General features: G+C 52.0%; 1 protein-coding gene across 1 annotated transcript in view; it reads right to left on the bottom strand.

Moving 5' to 3' along the window:
- Positions 1–14,972, bottom strand: part of LOC146839269 (zonadhesin-like) — a 209,088-nt gene extending 194,116 nt beyond the window's left edge. Inside the window, exon 1 of the mRNA XM_085650331.1 lies at positions 14,863–14,972. The gene's annotated coding sequence lies outside the window, so the exon portion shown is untranslated. The remainder of the gene's footprint in view (positions 1–14,862) is intronic.
- Positions 14,973–26,855: the final 11,883 nt, after the last annotated feature.

Here is a 26,855-nt window from a genome sequence, read left to right on the forward strand (position 1 = left end):
TATATTGGGACCTCCGAGAGAATACGGAGAACGAATGGGACACTGATGCTGGTCGGATAGGGGTTCTGGGTTCTGAGGTGAGTTTTTGGTACACCGCAATTCACTGAGGTCCTGGTTTCCTGCGCATAGTTCTGTGCATGAGCAGAATCCCTGCAACACTTTAACATAACTAAAATATCAAGAGTTCTTGAGGGTCACACCCCTACGATAAACTACTCGGAGTTTGTCTGGTACAGCGCCAACCCGCAGAGTAGGAGCCGTAAGGAGGTGCCAATGTTCACTTCATAATTTGAAAATACGTCCATTGTAAACATTATATTGAGTGATGCAGGATATCGCTCGAATCTTCCTATCTGTCCTGCTTCGAGTATGGAGTAAAGTTTGTTTATATTCCAATGTTAGCGCCCTGGAACAGAAATGAACCAATAAATGATTTCTACTGAAATAAATGTAATTTTTATTGTTTAATTTGGGGTCAATGGGCTCGATTCACAAAGGTAATCTGAGACAAAAGTCTAACTTTACAACTTTTGGTTTTCACAGATGTCATTTACAAGTCGTATCTCTACGTCCGCAGTCGGGCAAAATCTCCGGCTTGGGCCGTAGTCTCCACACTCAGAACGTACTTGCCAGCTCGGGCTGTGCTCTCCGCACTCGGGCCGTACTCTCTTTACTCAGGCCGTACTCTGCAGCATGGGCCGTGCTCTCCGCACTCAGGACGTACTCTCCAGCTCGGGCTGTGCTCTCCGCACTCGGGCCGTACTCTCTTTACTCAGGCCGTACTCTGCAGCATGGGCCGTGCTCTCCGCACTCAAGACGTACTCTCCAGCTCGGGCTGTGCTCTCTGCACTCGGGCCGTACTCTCTTTACTCAGGCCGTACTCTGCAGCATGGGCCGTGCTCTCCGCACTCAGGACGTACTCTCCAGCTTGGGCTGTGCTCTCCGCACTCGGGCCGTACTCTCTTTACTCAGGCCGTACTCTGCAGCATGAGCCGTGCTCTCCGCACTCAGGACGTACTCTCCAGCTTGGGCTGTGCTCTCTGCACTCGGGCCGTACTCTCTTTACTCAGGCCGTACTCTGCAGCATGGGCCGTGCTCTCCGCACTCAGGACGTACTTGCCAGCTCGGGCTGTGCTCTCCGCACTCGGGCCGTACTCTCTTTACTCAGGCCGTACTCTGCAGCATGGGCCGTGCTCTCCGCACTCAGAACGTACTTGCCAGCTCGGGCTGTGCTCTCCGCACTCGGGCCGTACTCTCTTTACTCAGGCCGTACTCTGCAGCATGGGCCGTGCTCTCCGCACTCAGGACGTACTCTCCAGCTCGGGCTGTGCTCTCTGCACTCGGGCTGTACTCTCCGCACTCGGGCTGTGCTCTCCGCACTCGGGCCGTGCTCTCTGAACTCGGGTCGTACTCTCCAGCTCGGGCCGGATAAAGTGTAATCAATGAATGAGAATTTAATTTTTAAATAAAGGAATATTAGGAAAGTGTGATAAATGGTAGAGGAGGTCATGAAAATCAGTTTCAGCAGGGAAAAGGATGTCACCAGACACTACATCATATCCCAGAAAAGTTTGCTGCTATGTATCATGGTACAGGAAGTCCACAATGTGCACTCCCCTCAGTGCACTAGGGGAAGAGAGCATCGTAGAGCCGTATCTGTGGCCCTGCTGCGCTCTTCTCCAGTGCCTCATGCAAATGAGGGAATCCCTTTACCTCTGCGCCCGCCCTGTATCATGGATGTGGAACAGAGGAGAACAGACAGTATGTATTTTCTGAATGCGTATATGATGTTGCTTTAGGCCCTGGAGGTTGAGGTACCGCATGCTCTGCAGCTTCCATGCATGGCTATTCAGCAGCGCGAACACTTGTTTTAACAGAGCGCCGTCTCAAAGCGAGTCCTGTGCTGTGAAATGTAAAAAGAAAAGAAACGTTCTTCAGGAAATATGACTATAACCTGGGAATGTGCAATGCACTGAAGGCCCGACTATAAGGCCCGACTATAACCTATGAATGTGCAATTCACTGAAGGCCTGACTATAACCCATGAATGTGCAATGCACTGAAGGCCCGACTATAAGGCCCGACTATAACCCATGAATGTGCAACGCACTGAAGGCCCGACTATAACCCATGAATGTGCAATGCACTGAAGGCCCAACTATAAGGCCCGACTATAACCTATGAATGTGCAATGCACTGAAGGCCCGACTCTAACCTGTGAATGTGCAATGTACTAATGGCCCGACTATAACCTATGAATGTGCAATGCACTGAAGGCCTGACTATAACCTGGGAATGTGCAATGCACTGAAAGCCCAACTATAACATATGAATGTGCAATGCACTGAAGGCCCGACTATAAGGCCCGACTATAACGTATGAATGTTCAATGCACTGAAGGCCCGAATATAACCTACGAATGTGCAATGCACTGAAGGCCCGACTATAAGGCCCGACTATAACCTATGAATGTGCAATGCACTGAAGGCCTGACTATAACCCATGAATGTGCAATGCACTGAAGGCCCGACTATAAGGCCCGACTATAACCTATGAATGTGCAATGCACTGAAGGCCTGACTATAACCCATGAATGTGCAATGCACTGAAGGCCCAACTATAAGGCCCGACTATAACCTATGAATGTGCAATGCACTGAAGGCCCGACTATAACCTGTGAATGTGCAATGTACTAATGGCCCGATTATAACCTATGAATGTGCAATGCACTGAAGGCCTGACTATAACCTGGGAATGTGCAATGCACTGAAAGCCCAACTATAACATATGAATGTGCAATGCACTGAAGGCCCGACTATAAGGCCGACTATAACGTATGAATGTTCAATGCACTGAAGGCCCGAATATAACCTACGAATGTGCAATGCACTGAAGGCCCGACTATAAGCTATAAATGTGCAATGTACTGAAGGCCCGACTATAAGGCCTGACTATAACCTATGAATGTGCAATGCACTGAAGGCCCTACTATAACCTATGAATGTGCAATGCACTGAAGGCCCGACTATAAGGCCCGACTATAACCTATGAATGTGCAATGCACTGAAGGCCCGACTATAACCTGGGAATGTGCAATGCACTGAAGGCCCGATTGTAACCTATGAATGTGCAATGCACTGAAGGCCTGACTATAACCTATGAATGTGCAATGCACTGAAGGCCCGACTATAACCTATGAATGTGCAATGCACTAAAGGCCCGATTATAACCTATGAATGTGCAATGCACTGAAGGCCCGACTATAACCTATGAATGTGCAATGCACTGAAGGCCCGACTATAACCTATGAATGTTAGTGCCCGACTATAACCTATGGATGTGCAATGCACTGAAGGCCTGACTATAACCTATGAATGTTAGTGCCCGACTATAACCTATGAATGTGCAATGCACTGAAGGCCCGACTATAACTTGGGAATGTGCAATGCACTGAAGGCTCGACTATAACCTATGCGCAATGCACTGAAGGCCCGACTGTAACCTATGAATGTTAGTGCCCGACTATAACCTGTGAATGTGCAATGCACTGAAGGCTCGACTATAACCTATGAATGTGCAATGCACTGAAGGCCCGACTATAAGGCCCGACTACAACCTATGAATGTGCAATGAACTGAAGGCCCGACTATAACCTATGAATGTGCAATGCACTGAAGGCCCAACTATAAGGCCCGACTATAACCTATGAATGTGCAATGCACTGAAGGCCCGACTATAACCTATGAATGTGCAATGCACTGAAGGCCCGACTATAAGGCCCGACTATAACCTATTGTCAAGAATTCCTGTCATACGAGGGGAGGAAAACGGTAACCAGCGAAAACGGACTACATCTCCCAGGATGCTTAGCGGTTGAGAGGTTATGTAAACAGGAGAGCTGTTACATAACTCAAGGGAAACACGCCCTTATGTAAACAGGAGAGCTGTTCCATAACTCAAGGGAAACACGCCCTTATGTAAACAGGAGAGCTGTTACATAACTCAAGGGAAACACGCCCTTATGTAAACAGGAGAGCTGTTACATAACTCAAGGGAAACACGTCCTTATGTAAACAGGAGAGCTGTTACATAACTCAAGGGAAACACGCCCTATAAAGGGAGGAACCGGGAGGTACAAGGCTGTCGGATATTGTGTTTACACCGACGTACCTGCTTCGTGAAGAGCAGTGTTCCGGAGTGGTGCTCCAGTAAGGCAAGAACGGAGGTAGGTCGAGTCGTTACTCCCTGGGCCGTGTCTTGCCCCATCGTCACCTGTGAAGGACCCGGAAGCTCTACCGGTCAACCATTGAGCTTCGCTTTTTGACTCGGCTGAGTCCAAGCGCAGTGGCGCTTTTGCTGGTTGGAGTCGTAACTCCCAGCCCGACCAGAGACACAGGGACTGCCAGCTGTAACGCACACCAGGAGGTGTTTGCCGCGTTACAGACTCGGAAGTCCACAGGATCGATCGAGCGGCTGCTCTCGGTTCAGTCTCCTTGCTTGTGATTGGGGTATCGGTGACACATCACCAGGAGGTGACTCCGCGTCCCGGTGCAGTCTGAGGAAGAGGTTGAGCGGCTGCTCCCTTCAGGTAGAGACCCCGGCTGGGTGTTTCCCTGACTCCTCGATTCTCCCCAACACTCTTCGTGCCCCTCACAGCCTACCGATTGGCATTGTCGGCCATTTCATTTCTGCCCTCTGTTGGCATACGCCGGGATCGGCGTATATGCAGAGGACGGTTAGGACCATCTGTGCTGTGGGCTGGTAACGTACTTAGCCTGGAGGATTCCAGTGACTATAACTTTTGTTTGTTCTTTGTATTTTATTTGCCTTCATTAAAAGAACTAACCCTTCACAAGTGGTTGCGTCCTCATTGTCGTGTCTGTTAAACGATCCTGAGACGTTCAGGGCGTTACAAAATATCCGACCTTAATAACACTAACTGTCTCCCGGTCGATAACAGACATGGCAACACTTGATGATGTGCTGGCTGCTTTAGCGGCCATGCAAGTTGAAGTGGCTGCCTCTAGGCAAGAATCAGCCGATGTAAAAGCCAGACTGGATGCTATCCAATTGGACCCGCTCACGCCCAGCACCTCCCTCACGAAGCAGACCCCTGCGGTAGTAGTGGAAATGCCGGTAGCCATCCCCTTGGCAACACCAGAGAGGTACAGTGGGGATCCTAACACAGTGCAGGTATTCCTCACACAAGTGGCGCTACATTTATCGTGCAAACCAAAGGCGTTCCCCACGAGTCAGGCTCGTGTGGCTTTCCTTATATCCTATTTGGCTGGAAACGCGGCACAATGGGCCGTACCTCTGGTGAGCAGGGACGACCCCCTCTTATGTGATTGGGGTGCTTTTCGCGAGGAATTCCTGAAGGTATTCGACAGAAGGGCTGACTCGTACACGGCGGACCGTGAAATGCTTGAGTTGAGACAGGGATCCAACGACCTGGTGCAGTATCTCAACGCGTTCCGAAGGCTGGTTGCGGAAACCAAGTGGCCTGTTGCTAAACAGACGGCGCTCTTCCATCAAGGGCTGTGCGATGAGCTCAAGGACGCCGTGGCTCATATTGACCCTCAACCAAAGACATGTGAGGGCCTTATCAACCTGGTATTACGGCTGGAACATAGGCTAAGTGAAAGAAAGGGGGATCATGGGAGAAAAGGAAAATCCCTTCCATCCTATGTGACGGTGGGAAGTCCTGAAACTTCCACCGCATCCAAGGGAGAACCCATGGACATCAGCGCAATACGAGCGAGCCTCACAGCCACGGAGAAAGAGTCACGCCGTAAACAAGGATTGTGCCTATATTGTGGCAAAAAAGGCCACTACGTACGTGAATGCCCTGCCAAACCGAAGACGTCACGTTATCGGGCCAACCGGTCGGTAACAGCCGTGGTGGACATACCGGCGGAAAACTAGAGGACTCCAAGACCAGAGAAGGGGCATCTCGGAGTCACTCATCCATCCCTTCACTTTCCAACTCGGTCACTAAGGGACAACGACACCTGTTTATCACGGTGCACGTGGGAGTGCATGACCAGTGGATACCCGTTGTGGCCATGGTGGATTCAGGGGCCACTGGCATGTTTATGGACCACAACGAGGCATGCAGGCTAGGGCTAGTGCTTCTTCCCAAAGCAGTACCCGAAGACGTCTATGCGGTAGACGGAAGGCGATTGGTGACGGGGCCCATCGGACAGCACACGGGGGTCCTTCCGATGAGATATGGGAGGAACCATTTGGAACAAATCGATTTTAACATCATCCGAGCGCCCCAATATGGCGTCATATTGGGATTGCCGTGGCTACAGAAACACAACCCCTTTGTGGATTGGCCAACACATCGCATCGAAATGACGTCACCGTATTGCATCCTGCATTGTGGAATAAGAACGGAATCCCTTGACGCAGATGAGAGCGGGAGTCAGACGGTGGCTACAGCGGCAGAAAAAGATACCCACGCCTAGGCTAAGGAAACAAGCATTCATCTGGTGCCATGACTCTCCATGCGCAGGTCATTTGGGCTTTGAAAAAACGGTGGCTAGCATGGGACGGCATTTCTGGTGGCCAACCATGAGAGTGGATGTCAGGAGGTGGGGACAGGAGTGTCCTACGTGTGCTACCATGAAGGCCGACCATGGCCGAACCCAAGGGCTCTTACATCCACTTCCGACCCCGGATAGACCATGGGATAGCATATCACTGGACTTCGTGGTGGGCCTACCGGTAGACCAGGGGATGACGGCAATACTGGTGGTGGTGGATTACTTGACGAAAATGGGGCACTTCATCCCCTGCAAGAGAGTCCCTACGGCCGGGGAATTGGCGTCACTACTCCTAAAGAATGTGGTACGACTGCATGGATTACCTGGGGTGATCGTGTCGGACCGGGGGTCGCAGTTTACTGCGCAATTCTGGAAGACTTGGTGCACTGCGCTGCATGTTAAGACCGCCCTGTCCACCAGCTACCACCCTCAAACGGACGGCCAAACCGAGCGCCTGAACCAAACGCTCAAACAGTATCTGCGATGTTTTGTGGACCAGGGCAGGGAAGAATGGGTCGACTTGCTATGGGTTGCAGAGATAGCCTATAACAACGCCACTCACAGCTCCACACAGTCATCTCCGTTCTATAGCAACTATGGCCAACATCCCAGGTTCTTGCCATTTCTACATCCGTTCAGAGAGGACAGGATTCCCGCCACAGCGGACAGGGTGGCACACATAAAAGACACGTTGATGCGCTCAAGGGCTGTCCTAATAGAGGCCAAGAGAAGATACAAGGCTGCGGCAGATAGGAAGAGAAGGCCCGGGCCACTGTACCGCACTGGAGACTACGTCTGGATATCCACAAGAAACATGAGGTTTCGAAAGAACAGTGTGTTCCATCCCAAGTACATGGGCCCCTATCGAATTACCAAGTGTATGGGTCCCGTGAACGTGAAGGTGTGCTTGCCCCAGTCATTGCGGATACACCCTGTCTTTCATGTATCATTGCTCAAACCAGCACCCACCAAGCCGTCTGGGACACCTAGGCCGGTATGCGTGGAGTCGGAGGTGGAGTATGAAGTGTCGGGCATACGGGCGTCCAAATGGCGCAGGGGGAAGCTGTGGTACCTGGTTGCGTGGAAAGGCTATGGCCCGGAGGAGCATTCATGGGAACCGGCTGAAGGGGTTCATGCTCCGCGCTTGGTCTCCTTGTTCCATCGGCGTTTTCCTGCCAGCGCTGGACCCGTGGGGAGCCGCTGAGAGGGAGGATGTACTGTCAAGAATTCCTGTCATACGAGGGGAGGAAAACGGTAACCAGCGAAAACGGACTACATCTCCCAGGATGCTTAGCGGTTGAGAGGTTATGTAAACAGGAGAGCTGTTACATAACTCAAGGGAAACACGCCCTTATGTAAACAGGAGAGCTGTTACATAACTCAAGGGAAACACGCCCTTATGTAAACAGGAGAGCTGTTACATAACTCAAGGGAAACACGCCCTTATGTAAACAGGAGAGCTGTTACATAACTCAAGGGAAACACGCCCTTATGTAAACAGGAGAGCTGTTACATAACTCAAGGGAAACACGCCCTATAAAGGGAGGAACCGGGAGGTACAAGGCTGTCGGATATTGTGTTTACACCGACGTACCTGCTTCGTGAAGAGCAGTGTTCCGGAGTGGTGCTCCAGTAAGGCAAGAACGGAGGTAGGTCGAGTCGTTACTCCCTGGGCCGTGTCTTGCCCCATCGTCACCTGTGAAGGACCCGGAAGCTCTACCGGTCAACCATTGAGCTTCGCTTTTTGACTCGGCTGAGTCCAAGCGCAGTGGCGCTTTTGCTGGTTGGAGTCGTAACTCCCAGCCCGACCAGAGACACAGGGACTGCCAGCTGTAACGCACACCAGGAGGTGTTTGCCGCGTTACAGACTCGGAAGTCCACAGGATCGATCGAGCGGCTGCTCTCGGTTCAGTCTCCTTGCTTGTGATTGGGGTATCGGTGACACATCACCAGGAGGTGACTCCGCGTCCCGGTGCAGTCTGAGGAAGAGGTTGAGCGGCTGCTCCCTTCAGGTAGAGACCCCGGCTGGGTGTTTCCCTGACTCCTCGATTCTCCCCAACACTCTTCGTGCCCCTCACAGCCTACCGATTGGCATTGTCGGCCATTTCATTTCTGCCCTCTGTTGGCATACGCCGGGATCGGCGTATATGCAGAGGACGGTTAGGACCATCTGTGCTGTGGGCTGGTAACGTACTTAGCCTGGAGGATTCCAGTGACTATAACTTTTGTTTGTTCTTTGTATTTTATTTGCCTTCATTAAAAGAACTAACCCTTCACAAGTGGTTGCGTCCTCATTGTCGTGTCTGTTAAACGATCCTGAGACGTTCAGGGCGTTACACCTATGAATGTGCAATGCACTGAAGGCCCGACTATAAGGCCCGACTATAACCCATGAATGTGCAATGCGCTGAAGGCCCAACTATAAGGCCCGACTATAACCTATGAATGTGCAATGCACTGAAGGCCCGACTATAACCTATGAATGTCCAATGTACTAATGGCCCGACTATAACCTATGAATGTGCAATGCACTGAAGGCCTGACTATAACCTCGGAATGTGCAATGCACTGAAGGCCCAACTATACCTATGAATGTGCAATGCACTGAAGGCCCGACTATAAGGCCCGACTATAACGTATGAATGTTCAATGCACTGAAGGCCCGAATATAACCTACGAATGTGCAATGCACTGAAGGCCCAACTATAAGGCCCGACTATAACCTATGAATGTGCAATGCACTGAAGGCCCGACTATAACCTGTGAATGTGCAATGTACTAATGGCCTGACTATAACCTATGAATGTGCAATGCACTGAAGGCCTGACTATAACCTGGGAATGTGCAATGCACTGAAAGCCCAACTATAACATATGAATGTGCAATGCACTGAAGGCCTGACTATAAGGCCGACTATAACGTATGAATGTTCAATGCACTGAAGGCCCGAATATAACCTACGAATGTGCAATGCACTGAAGGCCCGACTATAAGCTATAAATGTGCAATGTACTGAAGGCCCGACTATAAGGCCTGACTATAACCTATGAATGTGCAATGCACTGAAGGCCCTACTATAACCTATGAATGTGCAATGCACTGAAGGCCCGACTATAAGGCCCGACTATAACCTATGAATGTGCAATGCACTGAAGGCCCGACTATAACCTGGGAATGTGCAATGCACTGAAGGCCCGATTGTAACCTATGAATGTGCAATGCACTGAAGGCCTGACTATAACCTATGAATGTGCAATGCACTGAAGGCCCGACTATAACCTATGAATGTGCAATGCACTAAAGGCCCGATTATAACCTATGAATGTGCAATGCACTGAAGGCCCGACGATAACCTATGAATGTGCAATGCACTGAAGGCCCGACTATAACCTATGAATGTTAGTGCCCGACTATAACCTATGGATGTGCAATGCACTGAAGGCCTGACTATAACCTATGAATGTTAGTGCCCGACTATAACCTATGAATGTGCAATGCACTGAAGGCCCGACTATAACTTGGGAATGTGCAATGCACTGAAGGCTCGACTATAACCTATGCGCAATGCACTGAAGGCCCGACTGTAACCTATGAATGTTAGTGCCCGACTATAACCTGTGAATGTGCAATGCACTGAAGGCCCGACTATAACCTATGAATGTGCAATGCACTGAAGGCCCGACTATAAGGCCCGACTACAACCTATGAATGTGCAATGAACTGAAGGCCCGACTATAACCTATGAATGTGCAATGCACTGAAGGCCCAACTATAAGGCCCGACTATAACCTATGAATGTGCAATGCACTGAAGGCCCGACTATAACCTATGAATGTGCAATGCACTGAAGGCCCGACTATAAGGCCCGACTATAACCTATGAATGTGCAATGCACTGAAGGCCTGACTATAACCCATGAATGTGCAATGCGCTGAAGGCCCAACTATAAGGCCCGACTATAACCTATGAATGTGCAATGCACTGAAGCCCCGACTATAACCTATGAATGTGCAATGTACTAATGGCCCGACTATAACCTATGAATGTGCAATGCACTGATGGCCTGACTATAACCTCGGAATGTGCAATGCACTGAAGGCCCAACTATACCTATGAATGTGCAATGCACTGAAGGCCCGACTATAAGGCCCGACTATAACGTATGAATGTTCAATGCACTGAAGGCCCGAATATAACCTACGAATGTGCAATGCACTGAAGGCCCGACTATAAGGCCTGACTATAACCTATGAATGTGCAATGCACTGAAGGCCCTACTATAACCTATGAATGTGCAATGCACTGAAGGCCCGACTATAAGGCCCGACTACAACCTATGAATGTGCAATGAACTGAAGGCCCGACTATAACCTATGAATGTGCAATGCACTGAAGGCCCAACTATAAGGCCCGACTATAACCTATGAATGTGCAATGCACTGAAGGCCCGACTATAACCTATGAATGTGCAATGCACTAAAGGCCCGATTATAACCTATGAATGTGCAATGCACTGAAGGCCCGACTATAACCTATGAATGTGCAATGCACTGCAGGCCCGACTATAACCTATGAATGTTAGTGCCCGACTATAACCTATGAATGTGCAATGCACTGAAGGCCTGACTATAACCTATGAATGTTAGTGCCCGACTATAACCTATGAATGTGCAATGCACTGAAGGCCCGACTATAACTTGGGAATGTGCAATGCACTGAAGGCTCGACTATAACCTATGCGCAATGCACTGAAGGCCCTACTGTAACCTATGAATGTTAGTGCCCGACTATAACCTGTGAATGTGCAATGCACTGAAGGCCCGACTATAACCTATGAATGTGCAATGCACTGAAGGCCCGACTATAAGGCCCGACTACAACCTATGAATGTGCAATGAACTGAAGGCCCGACTATAACCTATGAATGTGCAATACACTGAAGGCCCAACTATAAAGCCCGACTATAACCTATGAATGTGCAATGCACTGAAGGCCCGACTATAACCTATGAATGTGCAATGCACTGAAGGCCCGACTATAAGGCCCGACTATAACCTATGAATGTGCAATGCACTGAAAGCCTGACTATAACCTGTGAATGTGCAATGCACTGAAGGCCCACCTATAACCTATGAATGTGCAATGCACTGAAGGCCCGCCTATAACCTATGAATGTGCAATGCACTGAAGGCCCGACTATAACCCATGAATGTGCAATGCGCTGAAGGCCCAACTATAAGGCCCGACTATAACCTATGAATGTGCAATGCACTGAAGACCCGACTCTAACCTGTGAATGTGCAATGCACTGAAGGCCCGACTCTAACCTGTGAATGTGCAATGCACTGAAGGCCCGATTATAACCTATGAATGTGCAAGGCACTGAAAGCACGACTATAACCTATAAATGTGCAATGCACTGAAGGCCCAACTATAAGGCCCGACTATAATCTATGAATGTGCAATGCACTGAAGGCCCGCCTATAACCTATGAATGTGCAATGCACTGAAGGCCTGCCTATAAGGCCCGACTATAACCTATGAATGTGCAATGCACTGAAGGCCCGACTATAACCTATAAATGTGCAATGCACTGAAGGCCCGACTATAAGACCCAACTATAACCTATGAATGTGCAATGCACTGAAGGCCCGACTATAACCTAGAAATGTGCAATGCACTGAAGGCCCGACTATAAGACCCAGCTATAACCTATGAATGTGCAATGCACTGAAGGCCCGACTATAAGGCCCGACTATAACCTATGAATGTGCAATGCACTGAAAGCCTGACTATAACCTATGAATGTGCAATGCACTGAAGGCCCGACTATAACCTATGAATGTGCAATGCACTGAAGGCCCGCCTATAACCTATGAATGTGCAATGCACTGAAGGCCCGACTATAAGGCCCGACTATAACCTATGAATGTGCAATGCACTGAAAGCCTGACTATAACCTATGAATGTGCAATGCACTGAAGGCCCACCTATAACCTATGAATGTGCAATGCACTGAAGGCCCGCCTATAACCTATGAATGTGCAATGCACTGAAGGCCCGACTATAAGGCCCGACTATAATCTATGAATGTGCAATGCACTGAAGGCCCGACTATAAGGCCCGACTATCATCTATGAATGTGCAATGCACTGAAGGCCCGACTATAACCTATGAATGTGCAATGCACTGAAGGCCCGACTATAAGGCCTGACTATAATCTATGAATGTGCAATGCACTGAAGGCTCGACTATAAGGACCGACTATAATCTATGAATGTGCAATGCACTGAAGGCTCGACTATAAGGACCGACTATAATCTATGAATGTGCAATGCACTGAAGGCCCGACTATAACCTGTGAATGTGCATTGTACTGAAGGCCCGACTCTAACCTGTGAATGTGCAATGCACTGAAGGTCCGACTATAACCTGTGAACTCCTCACATTTGAAACCTGGGGAGAATAAATTCAGCCCGGGACACTATCTATAATGAGATAAACCAGCTATTCGTTGGACCACAGCCTCTGGCAGAGAACAGACAGACACACGTACTCGAGCAGGCATTGTAATTCCCCATTTATTCTCAGCTCATGGCCACGCACGTGTGGTTCCCTGTGACTCCTCATCCGATAGGCAGCCCGGCGACTATCGGAACCGTCCAATGTGCGCCCCATCCTACAGGACATGACTGCGCGCCTCATACAGATAAGCACTCTCAGAGCCCCACACGGAAGGAGACGTAACCGAGGCTCAGAAGGACGCTCGCGGCCCTGGTGCCACTCAGAGGCGCATAAAGCCAAATTTCGGGGGGGCTAAGAAAAAATTTCGGGGGGGGCTGAATCTTTTAAGCCATAGGCAGAGTGGAGCTGCAGGGGCTCTTAGACGGGGGGAAACAACAGCGAGGCCTCATTAACACGCAAATGGTCTTTTAAAGACCTGTGAAGTGCTCGGGTGCGGCTGTGTGTGTGCGCCGCGAGGCTGTCTCATCCCGGGAGCCACACGCGACGGGGGGAGGGGCTGAAGCCCTGTGAGTCCAATGGGTGTTGCGCGCCTGGTGCCACTGCACCTGCTGCATCATTGGTAACACCCTGGCGACACACCGTCCAACTGCAGCTCACCTCAGACGTGAACTCGAGTGGCCAGCGGGCCATTTTCTTCAGACATGATTTTTTTTATATCTCAGCCAGAAAAAATAGCGGCAATCACCTAAAGCCAACAGCCCCCCCCCCCCTTCCCTTTTTCAGTGCATACTTACAATATTCATACAAATAATGCCCTTTGAAATGTGCTGTAGAGGGTCCTGAGTGACCCCTGGCTCGGTCATCGCCTGACCTCTTTTCTTCCGCATCCCCGGTATCTTCTTGTACCGGCGAGTCCAATGACAGGCAGAACCGGCTGAAGCCAGGAGTGTGGCCGGATCTGGGCAGACTTCAAACAAATAGAAATAGAAGGGCTCTGAAGTGTCTTCTGGAGTCGCAAAGATTCGTGCCCAGTAAATACAGATTTTAGAGGTATTCTGCTATTAAGGCTTTTTTTGATTTCCATGTCCTAATGCTGTTGTTCTGGTCACACCCTGAAGATATAAACTATTTTAAACATTTTATCTATGTTATGCTAATGTAATGTTGAAACTTGTTAAATGTCATGTTCTTTTGTGGATATTTTTATACCCGAATAAAGATTAATTGACTGACAGAACAGTCATATCATGAATGAATGCATTGATTGTATTCGTAGTTCTATTCAGTGTCATGTCTGGGCCTTTGCGCTCTTAAAACTCCAACAAATGGGGGTCTTTTTCTTTTGGAAAGGTGACAGCGCAGGTCCTGACAAAGTAAAGAACATCACACGGTTTGGCCGCTCTCCATGGCCTCGTATACCGACTGGGAGGGTCAAAGGTCATGTTTGGCTGGGCCTGGCCCACCGGGCAGCCCGCTAGAACCGGGCATCTACCTGCAGGAGCTAAAGGGGACTTCTCCCCTCGCCCCTTCCGAAACCCCACCCAGCGCTTCCGTCTGCAGGAATAAAAGAAGGCCCCCATACCATATCAGCAGCACACTCTGGCTCGACGCCAGCCCAGCGCCTCGAAGCCGGCCCAGCGCCTCGAAGCCGGCCCAGCGCCTCGAAGCCAGCCCAGCGCCTCGACGCCAGCCCAGCGCCTCGAAGCCGGCCCAGCGCCTCGAAGCCAGCCCAGCGCCTCGAAGCCTGCCCAGCGCCTCGAAGCCAGCCCAGCGCCTCGAACACGGCCCAGCGCCTCGATTCCAGCCCAGCGCCTCTGTCTGCAGGAATGAAAGAAGTCCCCCCTACCTTATCAGCAGCACACTCTGTGCTTCGATTCCAGCCCAGCGCCTCGATGCCAGCCCAGCGCCTCGAAGCTAGCCCAGCGCCTCGATGCCAGCCCAGCGCTTCGAAGCCAGCCCAGCGACCCTGTCTGCAGGAATGAAAGGCCTCCCTACCTTATCAGCAGCACACTCTGTGCTTCGATTCCAGCCCAGCGCCTCGAAGCCAGCCCAGCGCCTCGATGCCAGCCCAGCGCCTCGAAGCCTGCCCAGCGCTTCGATTCCAGCCCAGCGCCTCGATGCCAGCCCAGCGCCTCGATGCCAGCCCAGCGCCTCGAAGCCTGCCCAGCGCCTCGATGCCAGCCCAGCGCCTCCCGCTGCTGCAGCTCTCACAGAGCTCCCCTCGTCCTCTGCAGACAGAAGTGAGGGGTTCAAGGCCTCCTTCAGAGTGACGATGAGTGACTGGTCGGACGGGTCACTCCCAGGAGCTCTCTCCGCCCCTGAAGCCACGCAACAGGTTTGGACGCTTCGAATGCCTCAGGGGCCCTTTAGACAGCTGCCCTTTGGAAGTCCCGTCATTCCTCGTTTCCTCAGTGCTGAGATGTTTATCACAGAGGACTCGGGGTGCGAGGCCCCCCACCCCAGCCCCCCCCCCCCTATCAGGTTGAAGCTCAGTTTTACTGGGGCCCTCTACCAATGCGGCGCCACGCGTGTCTTATGGGGCCCCCAGGGGCCTTGATTAACATGTGAGACTTTTAACATGCCCCTGGCTTCTCATCTCACCTTAGTAGATGGCACAGGCCCTAGTGGTCGATATGAGGCAAGGGCATACAGGGCCCTGCAACCACGCCTACAGGGGTGAGACAAGGCCATACAGGGCCCTGTGCCAACCTTACGTGGGTAGAGACAAGGGCATACAGGGCCCTGTGCTACGCCTACGCGGGTGAGACACAACAATAGAGTGACCTATGCCAGCCTTAGTGGGTGAGACAAAACAATAGAGTGCCCTGTGTCATGTCTGCACGGTGAGAGACAACAGTACAGGACCCTGTACCCACGCCTTCGTGGGTGAGACACAACAATACAGTGTCCTGTGCCAGCCTGCATGGGTGATACACGTCAATACAGTGCCCTGTGCCATCCTTCATAGGTGAGACACAACAATACAGGGCCCTGCGTCAGCCTACGTGGGTGAGACAAGGGCATACTGGGTACTGTGCCAGCCTACGCAGGTGAGACACAACAATACAGTGCCCTGTGTCATGCCTACATTGGTAGACACAACAATACAGGGTCCTGTGCCAGCGTTTGTGGGCGAGACACAACAATAGAGTGCCCTGTGCCAGCCTACATGGATGAGACACAACAATACAGTGCCCTGTGCCACGCCTACGTGAGTGGGACACAACAATACAGTGCCCAATGCCACGCCTATATGAATGAAACACAACAATACAGGGCCCTGTGTAACACCTGCACTGGTGAGACGCAACAGTACAGGGCACTGTGCCAGCCTTCATGCGTAAGACACAACAATACAGTGCCTTGTGTGAGCCTACATGGGTGATACAAGGGCAAATATGGCCCTGTGCCAGCCCACGTGGGTGAGACAAGGGCATACAGAGCCCTGTGCCAGCCTACGTGGGCAAGACAAGGGCATACTGGGCACTGGGAAAGTCTACACAGGTGAGACACAACAATACAGTGCCCTGTGCCACGCCTCCGGGGAGAGACACAACAATACAGGGCCCTGTGCCAGCCTTTAATGGGTGAGACACAACAATACAGTGCCCTGTGCCAGCCTTTGTGGGTGAGACACAACAATACAGGGCCCTGTGTCAGCCTACGTGGATGAGACACAACAATACAGTGCCCTGTTTCACGCCTACGTGGGCGGGACACAACAATACAGTGCCTGATGCCACGCCTACGTGAGTGTGACACAACAATAGAGCGCCCTGTGTCATGTCTGCGCATTGAGACACTACAGTACAGGGCCCTGTGCCCACGCCTTCGTGGGTGAGACAGAACAATACAGTCCCCTGTGGCAGCCTACATGGGTGAGGCATAATACAGTGCCCTGTGCCATGCCTACGTGGGTGAGACACACCAATACAGTCCCCTGTGCCAGCCTATGTGGATGAGACATAACAATACAGTGCCCAGTGCCAGTCTACATGGGTGAGAAAAATGGCATACAGGGCTCTCTGCCAGCCTATGTGGGTGAGACAAGGGCATACTGGGCACTGTGCCAGCCTACGCAGGTGAGACACAACAATACATTGCCCTGTGCCATGCCTACGTGGGTAGACACAACAATACAGGGCCCTGTGCCAGCCTTTCATGGGTGAGACACAACAATACAGTGCCCATTGCCAGCCTTTGTGGGTGAGACACAACAATACAGTTCCCTGTGCCAGCCTACATGGATGAGACACAACAATACAGTGCCCTGTGCCATGCCTACGTGGGTGGGACACAACAATACAGGGCCCTGTGCCAGCCTTTCATGGGTGAGACACAACAATACAGTGCCCTGTGCCAGCCTTTGTGGGTGAGACACAACAATACAGTTCCCTGTGCCAGCCTACATGGATGAGACACAACAATACAGTGCCCTGTGCCATGCCTACGTGGGTGGGACACAACACTACAGTGCCCAATGCCAGCCTACATGTGAGGGAACACAACAATACAGTGCTCGATGCCATGCCTATGTGAGTGAGACACAACAATACAGTTCCCTGTGCCAGCCTATGTGGATGAGACATAACAATACAGTGCCCTGTGTGAGCCTACATGGATGAGACAAACCTATGGGGCTGAGACAAGGGCATACAGGGCCCTGTGCCAGCCTATGCGGGTGAGACAACGGCATACAGGTCCCTGCGCCAGCCTATGTGGGTGAGACAAGAGCATACTGGGCACTGTGCCAGCCTACGCAGGCGGGACACAACAATACAGTGCCCTGTGCCATGCCTACGTGGGTAGACACAACAATACAGGGCCCTGTGCCAGCCTTTCATGAGTAAGACACAACAATACAGTGCCCTGTGCCAGCCTACATGGGTGAGGCACAATACAGTGCCCTGTGCCAGCCTTTGTGATTGAGACACAACAAAACAGTGCCCCGTGCTAGTCTATGTGGATGAGACACAACAATGCAGTGCCCTGTTCCTTGCCTATGCGGGTGGGACACAACAATACAGTGCCTGATGCCACACCTATGTGAGTGAGACACAACAATACAGTGGCCTGTATCATGCCTGCGCGGTAAGACACAGCAGTACAGGGCCCTGTGCCAGCCTATGTGGATGAGACATACCAATACAGTGCCTTGTGTTAGCCTACACGGGTGAGACAAATGGCATACAGGGCCGTGTGCCAGCCTACGTGGAAGAGACGAGGGCATACAGGGCCCTGCGCCAGCCTATGCAGGTGAGACAAGGGCATACACTAGCCTACATGGGTGAGACAAGGGCATACTGGGCACTGTGCCAGCCTACGCAGGTGAGACACAACAATACAGTGCCCTGTGCCATGCCTACGTGGGTAGAAACAACAATACATGGTCCTGTCCCAGCCTACATGGAAGAGACATAACCATACAGTGCCCTGTGTCATGCCTACCCGGGTGCGACACAACAATATAGTGCCCAATGCCACGCCTATGTGAGTGAGACACAACAATACAGTGCCCTGTGTCACGCCTGCACTGGTGAGACACAACAGTACAGTGCCCTGTGCCAGCTTACATGGGTGAGGCACAATACAGTGCCCTGTGCCAGCCTACGTGGATAAGACACAACAATACTGTGCCCTGTTTCATGCCTATGCGGGTGGGACACAACAATACAGTGCCTGATGCCATGCCTATGTGAGTGAGACACAACAATACAGTGCCCTGTGTCATGTCTGCGTGGTGAGACACAACAGTACAGGGCCCTGTGCCCACACCTTTGTGGGTGAGACACAACAATACAGTGCCCTGTGCCAGCCTTTGTGGATACGACACAACAGTACAGTGCCCTGTGGTAGCCTCATGGGTGAGGTACAATACAGTGCCCTGTGCCACGCCTACGTGGGTGAGACACAACAATACAGTGCCCTGTGCCAACCTTTGTGGGTGAGACACAACAATACAATGCCCTGTGACATGCCTACATGGGTGATACACGTCAATACAGTGCCCTATGCCAGCCTTCATAGGTTAGACACAACAATACAATGCCCTGTGTCACACCTACGTGGGTGAGACACAACAATACAGTGCCCTATGCCAGCCTACGTGGGTGGGACACAACAATACAGTGCCCAATGCCATGCCTATGCGAGTGAGGCAAAAAAATACAGTTCCCTGTGCCAACCTATGAGGATGAGACATAACAATACAGTGCCCTGTGCGAGCCTACATGGGTGAGTCAAACGGCATACAGGGCCCTTTGCCAGCCTAAGTGGGTGAGACAAGGGCATACAGGGCCCTGCGCCAGCCTATATGGGTGAGACAGGGGCATATAGGGCCCTGCGCCAGCCTATGTGGGTGAGACAAGGGCATTCTGGGCACTGTGAAAGCCTACGCAGGTGAGAAATAATAATACAGTGCCCTGTGCCATGCGTATGTGGGTAGACACAACAATACAGGGCCCTGTGCCACACTTTGTGGGTGAGACACAACAATACAGTGCCCTGTGCCAACCTACATGGATGAGACACAACAATACAGTGCCCTGTGCCAACCTTTGTGAGTGAGACACAACAATATAATGCCCTGTGCCCTGCCTACATGGGTGAGTGTTGGACTTGGCCCTTCTGGCGGGTTCACCCCCAAAACTTTTTGCATTATCCTAGCTTCTTCCCTATGGAGTGTTAGTGGTTTTAGACCCCTAGGCACTTTAGCACGGTGTCCTTGTGTAAAGTGCGTGCGCTCTGTGTTACATTTAGAAAAGGAGCTAAATAAGTCTCTGACAGAATATTTGAGTGCCCATAATTTACTCGATTCGACCCAACACGGTTTTCGGGCACAGCATTCCACTGAGTCAGCCCTTCTGGTGGCAGCAGAGGAGATCCGCAACATTGTGGACAAGGGAGGCAAGGCAGTCCTAGTGATGCTAGATTTATCAGCAGCCTTCGACACCGTAAATCATACAGTGTTGATCCGGAGGCTTCGGGAGGTTGGTATCCAGGGGACTGCATTGTCCCTTCTCTCGTCTTTTTTGGAAGGGAGGGAGCAAAACTTGCTTTGGGACGGGCTCCAGTCAGACAGCTTTCAGCTGCCATGTGGTGTTCCGCAGGGCTCAGCATTGTCACCCACGCTGTTCAATATCTATCTGACTCCACTGGCGAAACTTGTCAGAAAGCATGGGTTCGAGATAGTTTCCTATGCGATGATTCTCAGCTCATAATTTCCGCCGCCAAGCAATCCAAGGACATCGCTTTTAAATTCCATGGTTGTTTGTCGGAAATTATGAGCTGGATGCAGCAAAGTTTTCTCAAGATTAACACCGAGAAAACTGAAATTATGGAGTTTGGTCGGGGAACAACCTTTACAACGCAACTTTTACAACGCACTACCTTTACAACGCATTTTTTACAACGCATAATCCATTACAACGCATGACATTACAACGCATGACACTACAACGCATTTTTAAAAACTACCTTTACAACGCATACCATTACAACGCATACTACCATTACAACGCATACCATTACAACGCATAATATTACACTACACTATCCAACACTTACCCTACTGTTGCACCCCCTGGAGTTAGAATAGTAATTTTTACCCCTATACTATCCAACACTTACCCTACTGATGCACCCCCTGGAGTTAGAATAGTAATTTTTACCCCTATACTATCCAACACTTACCCTACTGATGCACCCCCTGGAGTTAGAATAGTAATTTTTACCCCTATACTATCCAACACTTACCCTACTGTTGCACCCCCTGGAGTTAGAATAGTAATTTTTACCCCTATACTATCCAACACTTACCCTACTGTTGCACCCCCTGGAGTTAGAATAGTAATTTTTAACCCTATACTATCCAACACTTACCCTACTGTTGCACCCCCTGGAGTTAGAATAGTAATTTTTACCCCTATTCTATCCAACACTTACCCTACTGTTGCACCCCCTGGAGTTAGAATAGTAATTTTTACCCCTATACTATCCAACACTTACCCTACTGTTGCACCCCCTGGAGTTAGAATAGTAATTTTTACCCCTATACTATCCAACAATTACCCTACTGTTGCACCCCCTGGAGTTAGAATAGTAATTTTTACCCCTATACTATCCAACACTTACCCTACTGTTGCACCCCCTGGAGTTAGAATAGTAATTTTTACCCCTATACTATCCAACACTTACCCCACTGTTGCACCCCCTGGAGTTAGAATAGTAATTTTTACCCCTATACTATCCAACACTTACCCTACTGTTGCACCCCCTGGAGTTAGAAAAGTAACTTTTACCCCTATACTATCTAATACTTACCTTAAATGTAATTTAATATTATGCGTTGTAATGGTATGCGTTGTAAAGGTAGTATGCGTTGTAATGGAAATGCGTTGTAAAGGTATTTTTTAAAAATGCGTTGTAGTGTCATGCGTTGTAATGTCATGCGTTGTAATGGATTATGCGTTGTAAAAAATGCGTTGTAAGTGCATGCGTTGTAAAAGTGTGCGTTGTAACGTCATACATCCAGTTTGGTCATGGAAGTCCCCTGTGGAACAGATCTTGGTGGCCAGAAGGAGCTGGGGAGGGTCCCTGCCCCGTGCCCAAAGTAAGAAATCTAGGCGTGATATTTGACAATCAGCTGAATTTTGCAGCTCATGTCAATAGCCTGGCATCCTCCTGTTCCTTCATCATTAGGACATGCGTGAAATCTTCCCTTTCATTAGCGCCGAAATGCGTAAGGCGGTAGTAGTAGGTCTGGTCTTATCTAGGCTGGACTACTGCAATGTTTTACTGCTAGGGACAAACAAAACATTGGTAGGAAGGTTGCAGACTCTCCAAAACGCGGCGGCAAGGTTATTATTGGATATTCCTAGAGATCACTCAATTTCAGGGGGAATTGCTGCATTACATTGGCTCCCTGTCCATTTGAGTATAGATTTCAAAGCCATCTGCCTGGTACATAAAGCTGTCTTTGGAGGCGGTGCTAGGGACTTCCAGATGCTGGTTACGCCTTATACTACAGGCCGGGTGCTGAGATCCAGCACTCAGAGTCTCATCTAAATCAATTGGATTAAGAAAGCCAGATGGGGTGGCAGAGTCTTCTCGGGTCGGGCCGCAGGGCTCTGGAACAGGCTCCCCCTTGCCTTGAAATCAATCCGTAATCATTCAGCTTTTAGAAAAATGCTAAAGACACTGCTCTTTCGAGAGGTTAGTATGTGAGGAACACGTCTCCCTTTGTGTGGTACTAGCGCCAAGAAGCTTCGGCATTCATTGCGCTATATAAATACATATCCTATCCTATCCTATTTAGTGAGACTGGCCTGCCCTCCATTAGGAATGCATGGGGAATGTGTGTGTCCATGGTAGTTCCTGATGCGTGACGAGTGCAGGGTCGAGTTTGGTATGTGTGAACTCGTGAGAGTGAATGCTGCGCGATGATGTGTGCGGCGTTACTGGGTCTAGTGTAGAAGTGCCACTTCTAGAAGCTGGCATGTCTGTGTAATAAATGTGAAGTGACTGTCTGGCTTGTGATTGGCTGGTGTGCCTGGCTCCAGGAGTCAGGATGGGTCTGCCCCGGTGGTGAATGGAGAGATCTGCATGTTGATGGCAGGGAGGAGTACACCTGGGACCTGAATAGGGCTGGGCCTTCCCTACACAATGCTGGCTCCGTCCCCTGGGGTGCGACTGATGTCCCTAGCCTGTCCAGTGAATGGGGAGAGGGGCTGAGCACAACAGAGTGCTCCAAAACCAGTTGCATCTGGTATTCCCCTAACCCTGCAGCCTGAAACAAAGGGATTTGTGTATAAAAAGGGGCTGTGACCCCATGTAAAATGTTCCCTGCTGATCCTAACTGGAGGGGCCTGCTGCTGCTGCTGGGCGCCAGGAGGACCGCCACTGGGGACTGCCTTCCTGCCTGGAGGGCCCTGTGAGCTGGCCCCTGGGCCCAGCCCTTGCCCCCCTGCCCCCTGAACGACTTTCCCTGAACTTTGCCATCCTTGGAGGAGCGCTTTGTCTTCCATGACCAAGAAGCGCTTTATTTTTATTTGCTGAACAGCGCCTTCGTTGGGAGCAGCAGCGCTGAGCTGCGATAATTTCCGAGGGAATCCCGACGTAGGGATACCCCCGCTTTGTGCCTTTTTGAGCAGGTGCCCACCCCGCCTTATATGGTGATTCTCTGAGGGAGCCTTCCCCTCATTGCCAGCTTCGCTGTGTCTCTGGACTGCGGGTGCCCACCCCGCGTATTTGCCTGCTGTGCGTGAGTTGGACTGCGGGTGCCCACCCCGCATTGCGGTGCTCGTTGGTGGGTGCCCACCCCGCTGATAATTGCTTCCTTCGGCGGGAGACCACCCCGCACGGAGGAGTCGCCAAGAGGAAAATCACCGCCGCGGCCGGGGAGAACCGGAAGTCAGGTAGCGTGTTGCCTGATGTGGGGTGGGACTTCCGCTTTCCGAGGGAAGCCCTGCGCCCACGGAATTGCCGAGGAGAGTAACCCCCCAGAGCCACCGAAGACGAAGATTGAGCCAGCGTGACGCTGCTGGCTGGCCAACAGTGCCCAGGAGCCTGTCAGCACCCGAGCGGGGCTCCCGTGTGGAGAGGAGAGCCCCGACGGTGAAAAGGAAGACCGGAAGAGCATCCCCGAGCCGGTGAGTGAGGGCTGGGGCGGGATACTCCGGCCGGCAGCTACTTCCTACATGCGAGCCTGCCTCAACGTTGTGTACCTAGATGTCCGTTGGAGCCCGGGGGGCTCCAACGAGGGGAGGAAGAGGCACCTGTAGTACCAGGGCCCCAGAGCACTGTTCCACGCCACAGCTGCACCGCCATAGCGGGCAGCTGCAACGGTGCCCATAATTTATTCTTAAAGCCCCAGTGAGGGGCCAGGGGTACGGTGGTGCCCGAGTTTGCATCGCTAATTCCAGCTGCCCTGTGAGAGCACAGGCAGCTGCAGCGTTTGGGGCCCCTTCCGTCTCATTTAGAGTCCCAGACCGGGGCTCAGGAGGCACGCTAGTGCCCAGGCTCATTTTCCCAGCTGCCCAGCATTTAGTGGGCAGCTGCAACGTTTAGGTTGTGCCCTGTGCGCTGTTGCTCACGCTGCTTTGGCAGCCAGCCCAGACCTTCTGGACATTGGGCATTTCAGCCCCCCTGGGAGAGGCCAAGTTGGCATGGAGACAGTTTTCCTGGGTTTTAGGTCTAATATGTTTTATGCCTAATGTGATTGTGATCGCATAGTGTGCTCCTAACTTTTACCAGTAGTTACTGGTTGTGCGCTACATTTCTGATTTGTTCTACAATTAATGTGCATTGCCGTGATGCTTATTTTTATTCCTGGTTGTTCCTAGTATAGGTTGTGCTAGTGAGTTCATGGTTCCCTGCGTGATATATGCCTAAGGTGTTAGGATTGCGTAGGGTGTACTTACCTTTTACCAGTAGTTACTGGTTGTGCTCTACAGTGATAATTTGTGTGTTAGACGGACCGGGAGGGTCGGCCGAGGACAAGGGGAGAGGTCTCCGGGGAGAGCCGTCTCCAGCGATCGTACAGACGAGTAACTTCCCCCCCACAGATGTACACCACACAAAGATAAGGTTTTGACGTTCTTTATAAGCAATCTTTAGGTACGATAGAATGGTAAAAGGAGGTCAGGACTCAGGGGTCCCCTCGATACTAGTCTCTTGGTTGGGAAAGGGGGTAGCGGGACAGTCTTGTTACCAATCTGGTAGATGCGATGATATGATGGATAGCTCACAATCCTCGAGCTCGGTGTTCTAGATGGACGGGCCGCGGCAGCGCCAGCAGGTCCCGGTGAAGGTGGTCGTTACAACGGTCCGCGGCAGCGCCAGCAGGACCCGGTGAAGGTGGTCGTTACAACGGTCCGCGGCAGCGCCAGCAGGACCCGGTGAAGGTGGTCGTTACAACGGTCCGCGGCAGCGCCAGCAGGTCCCGACGAAGGTGGTAGTCACAACGGTCCGCGGCAGCGCCAGCAGGTCCCGACGAGGATGGAGGATGCAGAAGGCCGCGGCAGCGCCAGCAGGCAGGACGATAGTTCACAAGGCAGGGCTACGGCAGCGCCGGTAGTCCGTCAAGGATGAGTTCTTCTCGGTGTCTCTCGACTCCAGGATACAACTGCCTTTCTGCTCTGGAGCTGCCCCAGTTATAGGTCTGGCGCCCTTTGATGTCCGGACCCTCGCACTTGGAGGTCGGGAGGTCCGGGATGAGGGAGTCCAGACACCCAGCAGGGGGGTGGAGCCAGCGCCCGGGGGAGCTGGGGGGCGATCGGCACCTGGCGGGGGAGAGCCATCGACACTTCTTTCTCCCATCGACCTGCCAAGTGGTCCGTTCACCTCCTGGGTGGATGGTGGTGCCGGGATGTCGGGGCCTGGCCAGGCCCAGGGTTAGGGTCGAGCTGAGGCCACGCGGCCTCGTGGTGCAGTGTCCAAGATGGCGGCCGGGCCGGGCCGGGCGAGGGAGCCGGTAGTGGTTCGGCCCCATGATACAGAGATGTCCGGGGGCAGGAGTCCCGTCTGGAGACGGGGTGCGGGTTGTTTCTGTGGGTAACACCTGGAGGGCCGGGGCTCGGGCCCTGTCATGCGGGGAGGGAGCAAGCCCTTCATGTGGCCTGTCCAACATGCGTCCCCCCCAGCTGAAGGCGGGGAGAGTCACCCATTCTCTTGGGGACTCTCCTCGTCGAGGCGGAAAAAGCGTGACAGGCCATCTGCGTTGGCGTGGTCTTGGCCCGGTCGATGTTCCACAGTGAAGTCCATCCCCTGCAGGGAGATGGACCAACGCAATAGTTTGGGGTTTTCCCCCCGCATCTGCATTAGCCACTGCAGGGGTCGATGATCTGTTTGCACCCGGAAGTGGGTACCGAAGAGATAGGGCCGGAGCTTTTTGAGGGCCCACACCACTGCGAAGGCCTCCCTCTCGATGGTGCTCCAGCGCTGTTCTCGGGCCAGGAGGCGTCTGCTGATGAAGGCCACCGGTTGGTCAAGTCCCTCGGAGTTCAGCTGGGAGAGGACCGCCCCGATGCCATGGTCGGAGGCATCGGTTTGCACGATGAATTCCCTACTGTAGTCGGGGGCCTGGAGCACAGGGGCAGTGCACATGGCGGCTTTCAGCTTCTCGAAGGCCGCTTGACAGTCTGGGGTCCAGTTGATCTTCTTCGGGTGGTTTTTGGATGTGAGTCCCGTGAGGGGCCCCACAATGCTGCCATAGTCCCTCACGAACCGCCGGTAGTAGCCGGTGAGCCCCAAGAAGGCTCGGACCTCGGTCTGCGTGACTGGGGGCTGCCAGGACTGGATGGCAGCGATTTTGAGTTGCAGAGGGGCCACCAGCCCACTTCCCACCTGGTGTCCGAGGTAGGTCACGGACCCCTGACCAATTTGGCACTTGCTGGCCTTGATTGTGAGGCCGGCCCGTTGGAGGGCCTGCAGGACCTCTCGGAGGTGGTGGAGGTGGTCGGACCAGTGGCGGCTGTACACAGAGATATCGTCCAGGTAGGCGGCGCTGAACTCCTCGAGCCCCGCCAAGACCTGGTTCACCAGTCGCTGAAAAGTAGCTGGGGCATTCTTCATGCCGAAGGGCATGACTTTGAAGTGGTAGTGGCCATCGGGGGTAGAAAAGGCGGATCGTTCTTGGGCCCGGGGTGTGAGACCGATCTGCCAGTAGCCCGCTGTCAGGTCAAAGATGCTGAGGTAGCGGGCAGCCCCCATGCGGTCGATCAATTCATCCGCTCGGGGGATGGGATGAGCGTCGGTTCTGGTGACAGCATTCAAGCCCCGATAGTCGACGCAGAATCGGAGCTCAGGAGTGGTGCCGGGGGCAGCAGCTTTGGGGACCAG

This window comes from Triturus cristatus, chromosome 4_1, assembly GCF_964204655.1.
Source record: "Triturus cristatus chromosome 4_1, aTriCri1.1, whole genome shotgun sequence".
NCBI lineage: Eukaryota > Metazoa > Chordata > Amphibia > Caudata > Salamandridae > Triturus > Triturus cristatus.